Below are 7,270 nucleotides of genomic sequence, written 5' to 3' on the forward strand. Positions count from 1 at the left end.
CAACCGAAGAAAGTGGAGGCAGAGAAACTCAATGAACCTCACTGCATTTGACCTACTTACAGTTTTTCTCGATTGCTAACACACATTTTTTTTTAATTGCTCAGTTTCTCAGAACACTAAACACAATTCACAAAACCACACACCCAAAGTGCAAATCACCTCATTTCTCCTGCTAAATTAATAACTGCCCTCAAAACTACATAAACACTTGCCAAATGCAAACTTTGGCACCAAATATAACACACTTCATTCATAATACTAGACACTGCTGAGCATAATCTAAAGCACTTCCATCTTCTATGGGCTATGCTCTGTACATAGAGGTTTCTAGAGAGAAAGATTGCTTGAGTTTACAGAAATACAGTAAATTAAGAAATACAAATGAGTTGTTGAAAAAAATCACATTTTATTCAAAGATAACATTGTGCAACACACATCTCAGCACATATTTACTATGCTTCGGATCTCTCTAAGTGTGATGGCATTGTTTGCCAAAACCCAGTTTGTAACTGCTGCTTCCTGTGCCTCATTGAACATCCTTCCACCTGCACCTCTTTGTTTCTCAGTCCTTCAGATAATCAACAAAGATATAGTTACCACAGTAAATTGTGCAGGATTTGTGTACAGTTATAGTATGCAACATGCAAACAATTCAATTACAGTAATGAAGTAAATAGGTTTCACACAACAGATGTAAGCACTGATATATCATGATTATGCAGGGCGAAAAACTGGCAACTAACCTGTTTTCAAGTCTAAGTGTCCGGATTACAGAAGCAACAGTAAATCGGCTTCGATTAGGCTGAACCCTCTGTCCAGCCTCTCTCATCGTCAAACCATGGTTGATAACATTTCATTTCATTAGAGAGTATTCTTCCTCCTCCTCTCACTCTCAGCCCAGCTCTTCCTCCTCCTCTTGCTTCCATGTTGGCTTCCATTGTTGCTGTAAGAAAATACTCACCTGTGGTCTTTTCATAGTGCTAACATCCTGATCGATGAGATAACAATTATGCTACCAGGTGTTTGGTCAGGTGGAACGTGTTTCTTGATCATTGGTCCATGTGTGAGGCATTTTGAATATCAGTGTTTTAAACCAGCGTCTTACGTGGAGAAACGTCAGCAGTGGTTTGCAAAAAGTGCCGTGTTGATTTGCAAATTGTGTGAAAAGCTGAAAACGTGTTTAGAGTTTTGGAGATTTGAGCCGATGTTTTGCTCTTTGAGTGTCAGTTAAAATAATTGTGCTTTATTTAGAATTTTAGTGTGTTAGCAATCGAGAAAAACTAATATGACAGCAAACCTAGTATGATTTTGTGTTGTAAATCAAGTAATGGGTGTTCACTTTAGCTAAAATAAACATAACAAAACAGTAATTTACAAAAGAGATGCTTTTTGTTGTGTGTTCTAATCCAATCCATTTTATTTATATAGCACATTTAAAAACAACAGAGTTGAACAAAGTGCTTTACATCAACAACTGTATAAAAACATAGCATAAATACATAAAAACAGACAGGACATGAAACAAATGTAAAACACGAGACAATGAAACCAGATCAAAAGCAACAGACTGAAAAACTCTCCCGCATGACTTAAAAACAATAAAAAACACTAGTAAGATAAAAATCCAAATTTAAAAGCACAAGTGTCACCTGATCTGTAAAAGCCAGGGAAAATAAGTGGGTTTTTAAACGAGATTTAAAAACAGGCAGAGTTGGAGCAAGTCTAACCTGGAGGGGTAATTCGTTCCATAACTTTGGAGCTGCAACAACAAAGGCTCTGTCTCCTCACTGCTTTAGCCTTGATGTTGGGACTTCCAGCAGGAGTCTGTCAGCAGACCTCAGTGACCGTGTGGCTGTGTATGGTTTTAAAAGATCTGCCAGGTACGGTGGGGCTAAACCGTTTAGGGCCTTGTATGCAAACAGTAACATTTTAAAAATTGTATTGTACATTAACTTGGTGATTTAGTTAACAAAATAGGAAGAGCTCAAATGACAAGTCACCTCTCGGGTTCAGAGCAGGGAGGCCCTTCATGACTCTCCAAATGTCTCTATCATTGCCAACATGTGCGTTGAAGTCTACTACCAAGACCATGAAGTCCCTTTCATGTTCCCCATATACAAGTCTCTGTTCAGGGTCTTCAAGAAGGCTGAATACGCCTAGTTTGTTTAGTGTATGATACAGACAACAGTTAGTTACATTCATTGTATTATTTTCTGTTATAATACTTTGTATTGTGTTGTCACTGTACACAAATGTATTGTATATACTATTAACTGTCTTGACTTTAACCAGCTTTGTTTGAAATCACTAACAGACCAGCCTTTCCTCCTACAAAAAAATGACCAAATAGGTTGATTGTTTTCCGACCCACAGCAGCGTTTTAAAGTGTAGCACCTCTAGTGGTCGTGTAAGAAACAACATGCTCCCGTCTATTCATTTCTAGCAGCAGTTTATTACAACCTATTGTCATGTTTTAAATTGAGCAACTCCTGGCGGATCGTAATCCCGTGAACTTTAACCTTGCGCATCAATAAAAGTGCGACGAGCGAAGAAGAATAATTGTTAAAGAGCGTCACAGCTGTACAAGTGGCAAATCTGATTTCTGTATTTCATTTGATTTGTTTACGCTTTTAATTAATCCTGTCGTTTTTCTACAAATCATGTTTAACCACGATATTTCAGTTTTACGTTTTAGGGCTGGCCCGTGGCATAGGCAGTATATGCGAATGCTTGTTGTTAGCAATAGCAGGTCTGTAAAGGTTAGCACTTAGCTTAGGTATAGATGCGGATATGTATTGCAATATAAGAAGGTTCTTCTACAACAAGTTGGAGGGAGAGTTTTCTCCTTCGCACAAAAGGAGCTAAAATCTTGCCTAAAAACAAAACCGTTGGTAGCACGTGACATAAAACATAATAATGGCAAAAGTATGTATATTCAGCTAACCAGATCTGGGGCCTCATTTATAACGTCGTGCGTAGGATTCACGTGGGAAGGTTGCTTACTTAGTAGAAATCCAAAAAATAGGTACAGAAATGTTCAGACATTTTCCGATTCACCAAACATTGCGTGCCGGGGAGGAAAGTGCGTACAGCACTTCCTACGCCAGTTTCCCTTTATAAATCACAATCGACTGGAAATGCGGTGCAGCTTTTGCGGGCTTCACGTAACGCCCATATTTGCCTATAAATAGTCAAAGAAACGCCCTTTCATTCATTCATTTTGACTGACTTTATGAAGAAGATAGCAGGAAATGACGACAGAACAGCTAAAAAAAGACCTCTCACACCGTGTCAGATTTTGGTTATTTTGGGGAGGTGGAGATAAATCATATTGTTTGGTGGATGCAGTTTGAACCAGAGTAGCAGCATGGAGGTCGGATCGTCACCAAAATAAATAAATAAGTCGTCCGAAAAAGGTTAATGACAAAAAAAATACACATAGCCTTCCTTAGGCAGTGTGTTTGTACCGGGGACAGGAAACCCCCCCTTGATGAGAAACTCTAAGAAATGATCGGGGAATCCCTCCGGAGTGGAGTCATGGCGACTGGATCTGAATTATGTTTTCGTATTTGGTGGTTTTTGTCCCAGCTGTCGATCAGCTGTGCGCATTGTCTCCACTGCAATCAATCAATCAATCAATCAATGTTTATTTATATAGCCCAATATCACAAATGTTACATTTGTCTCAGTGGACTTCACAGTTTGTACAGAATATCAGTATGACAATACGACACCCTCTGTCCTTAGACCCTCACATCGTACAAGGAAAAACTTCCAGAGAAAACCCCACAGTTTAAAGGGAAAAATGGGAGAAACCTCAGGGAGAGCAACAGAGGAGGGATCCCTCTCCCAGGACGGACAGACGTGCAATAGATGCCGTGTATAAATTGAAAAGATAATACATTTGCAACATAGGTAGTCCAAATGTTTGGAAATGCATGTGTGTATAATAAGAAGATGAATCCACGAGGATATCCATCCAGGACTTATGATCCAGGACCACAGCCACGACTCAAGATCCAGGACTCGCAATCCATGACACAGGACCGCAGGATCATCCATGACTCCGGATCCCGGCGTATATAGACACCAAAAAGAAAGACATTTGGGGAAGCTGGGTTAATCGGAACATGAGAGTACACAGGTATAGACAGAGAGAAGGAAGAAGTAAGATGTCCCCCGACAAACTAAGCCTATATCAGCAAAACTAGGGGCTGAATCTAATCAGCCCTAACTATAAGCTTTATCAAAAAGGAAGGTCTTAAGCGCACTCTTAAAAACGAATAGGGTGTCTGCCGTCCGAACACAAACTGGAAGCTGATTCCACAAAAGTGGAGCTTGATAAGAAAAGGCTCTGGCTCCCATTGTACTTTTAGAGACTCTAGGAACAACCAACAACCCTGCATTCTTGGAACGCAATGCCCTAGTAGGACAATAGGGTATAATGAGTTCTTTAAGGTAAGATGGCGCCTGCCCATTAATGGCTTTGTAGGCGAGAAGAATAATTTTAAATTCTATCCTGTGTTCTATAGGGAGCCAGTGTAAGGCAGCCAGAACAGGAGTAATGTGGTCCCTTTTCCTAACTCTGGTTAGTACACGAGCTGCAGCATTTTGAATCAGCTGAAGCGACTTGACTGACTTCTTGGTACACCCTGATAATAAGGAGTTACAATAATCCAGCCTTGAAGTAAAAAATGCATGGACTAGTTTCTCTGCATCGTTTTGAGGCAAGATATGCCTGATTTTTGCAATGTTACGTAGATGGAAGTAGGCAGTCCTTGAAATTGATTTTATGTGGGCGTTAAAGGATAAATCCTGATCAAATATAACACCAAGATTCCTTACAGTCTCACTGGAGGCCAAATTAATGCCATCCATAGTTAATATATCTTTAGATAATTTGTTTTGTAGATTCTTCGGGCCAAGTACAATAACTTCAGTTTTGGTCGTGTTTAACATCAAAAAATGTAAGGTCATCCACGTTTTTAAGTCCTTGAGGCAGTCTTGAATTGTATTTAGATGATTAATTTCATCAGGCTTGATTGATAAATATAGTTGAGTATCATCCGCATAACAATGAAAGTTTACAGAATGATTCCTTATAATATTGCCTAACGGAAGCATATATAGGGTGAACAAAATAGGTCCAAGCACTGAGCCCTGTGGCACTCCATGGCTAACTTTGGTTTGCATGGAAGATTCATCGTTGACACGTACAAACTGAGAGCGTTCAGATAGATAGGACCTAAACCAGCCTAAAGCAGTTCCCTGTATGCCAACTAAGTGCTCTAGACTTTGCAATAGGATATCATGGTCGATAGTATCAAATGCAGCACTAAGATCGAGCAAAACAAGAATAGAGACAAGTCCTTTGTCAGAGGCTATTAGAATGTCATTTGTGACTTTAACCAGAGCTGTCTCTGTGCTATGTTGTGTTCTAAAGCCAGACTGAAAATCTTCAAATAAATCATAGTTTTTTAAGTAATCACACAGCTGTTTTGCGACTGCTTTCTCAAGAATTTTTGAGAGGAACGGAAGATTAGAAATAGGTCTATAGTTGGCTATAACCTCTGGATCGAGGTTGTGCTTTTTAAGAAGCGGTTTTATCACTGCTACTTTGAATGATTGTGGAACATAGCCTGATAATAAAGACATATTCATAATATTTAATAAAGAAGTGCTAATTAATGGAAAAACTTCTTTTAACAGCTTAGTTGGAATTGGGTCTAAGATACACGTTGATGGTTTAGAAGAGAGAATCATTGAATTTAATTGTTCAAGGTTTATGGCTGGAAAGCATTCTAGTTTACTATCTAGTGTAATATTAGAACTTACGTTTCCGGGAGCTGTTGATAACACTATACTGGTCAAAGGCAAGAGGTCATTGATTTTGTTTCTAAGAGTAACAATTTTATCGTTAAAAAAGCACATAAAATCATTACTACTGAGTGCTATGGGAATAGAAGGCTCAGTCGAGCTGTGGCTCTCTGTCAGCCTGGCTACAGTGCTGAAAAGAAATCTTGCATTATTCTTATTCTCATCTATTAATGAAGAGTAGTAGGCTGCTCTCGCTTCACGCAGTGCTTTCTTATATTCATTGAGAGTAATATGCCAAATTAAACGAGATTCTTCAAGTTTAGTGGAACGCCATATCCTTTCAAGTTGTCTCGACTTTTGCTTTATTTTGCGGGTTTCGGCATTATGCCATGGAGCTAATCTATGTTGTTTTATTTTCTTCTTTTTCAAAGGAGCAACAGAGTCTAATTTTATTCGCAGCGCATCTGTAGCACTATCAACAACATGATCAATTTGGGGTGGTGTACATTTTGTATAAGTTTCCTCCCCTACATGCAGACATGCTATCGAGTTAAGTATTGGTGGAATCTCTTCCTTAAATTTGGCTATAGCACTAACAGATAAGTTTCTGCTGCAGGAGCTTTTGGCTAATGCTTTGTAGTCTAGTAACAGTACTTCAAAAGTTACTAAGAAATGGTCGGATAAAGCAGGATTATGCGGTTCGACTAATAGTTGCTCAATTTCAATACCATAAGTCAGAACAAGGTCAAGAGTGTGATTATAGCAGTGGGTTGGTTTATTTACACTCTGACAGAAACCAACAGAATCTAATATAGAGTTAAATGCAACAGTAAGGCTATTTTTATCATCGTCAACATGAATATTAAAGTCACCTACGATAATTACTTTATCTGTTTTAAGTACCAAAGCTGATAAAAACTCAGAGAATTCTGATAAGAATTCTGAATAAGGACCTGGTGCACGGTACACTGTAACAAATAAGATTGGCTGCAAAGTTTTCCAGGTCGGATGCGTAAGACTGAAAATGAGGCTTTCAAAGGAGGTATAATTTAATTTTTGTTTAGTATTGATAAGTAAACTTGAGTCAAAGATTGCTGCAACTCCACCTCCTCGGCCCGTGCCTCGGGCAATATGAGTATTGATATGGCTGGGTGGAGTGGCCTCATTTATGCTGACATATTCTTCATGTCTCAACCAAGTTTCAGTGAGACAGCATAAATCAAAATTATAATCTGATATTAAATCATTTACCAGTATTGCTTTAGATGCTAGAAATCTTATGTTTAAGAGACCACATTTAATCTTCCTGTTTTGTTGCACTGTAGTAGTTGTTACATTTACTTTTATTAGGTTATTATGTATGACACCTCTATTAGGTTTTACCTTAAATTGTCCTTGGGCAGACACACACACCGTTAATATTGGGTATTTTATTGGGGTCGGGATTCCTATG

The sequence above is a fragment of the Notothenia rossii genome (genome assembly GCF_949606895.1).
Source record: "Notothenia rossii genome assembly, chromosome: 7".
NCBI lineage: Eukaryota > Metazoa > Chordata > Actinopteri > Perciformes > Nototheniidae > Notothenia > Notothenia rossii.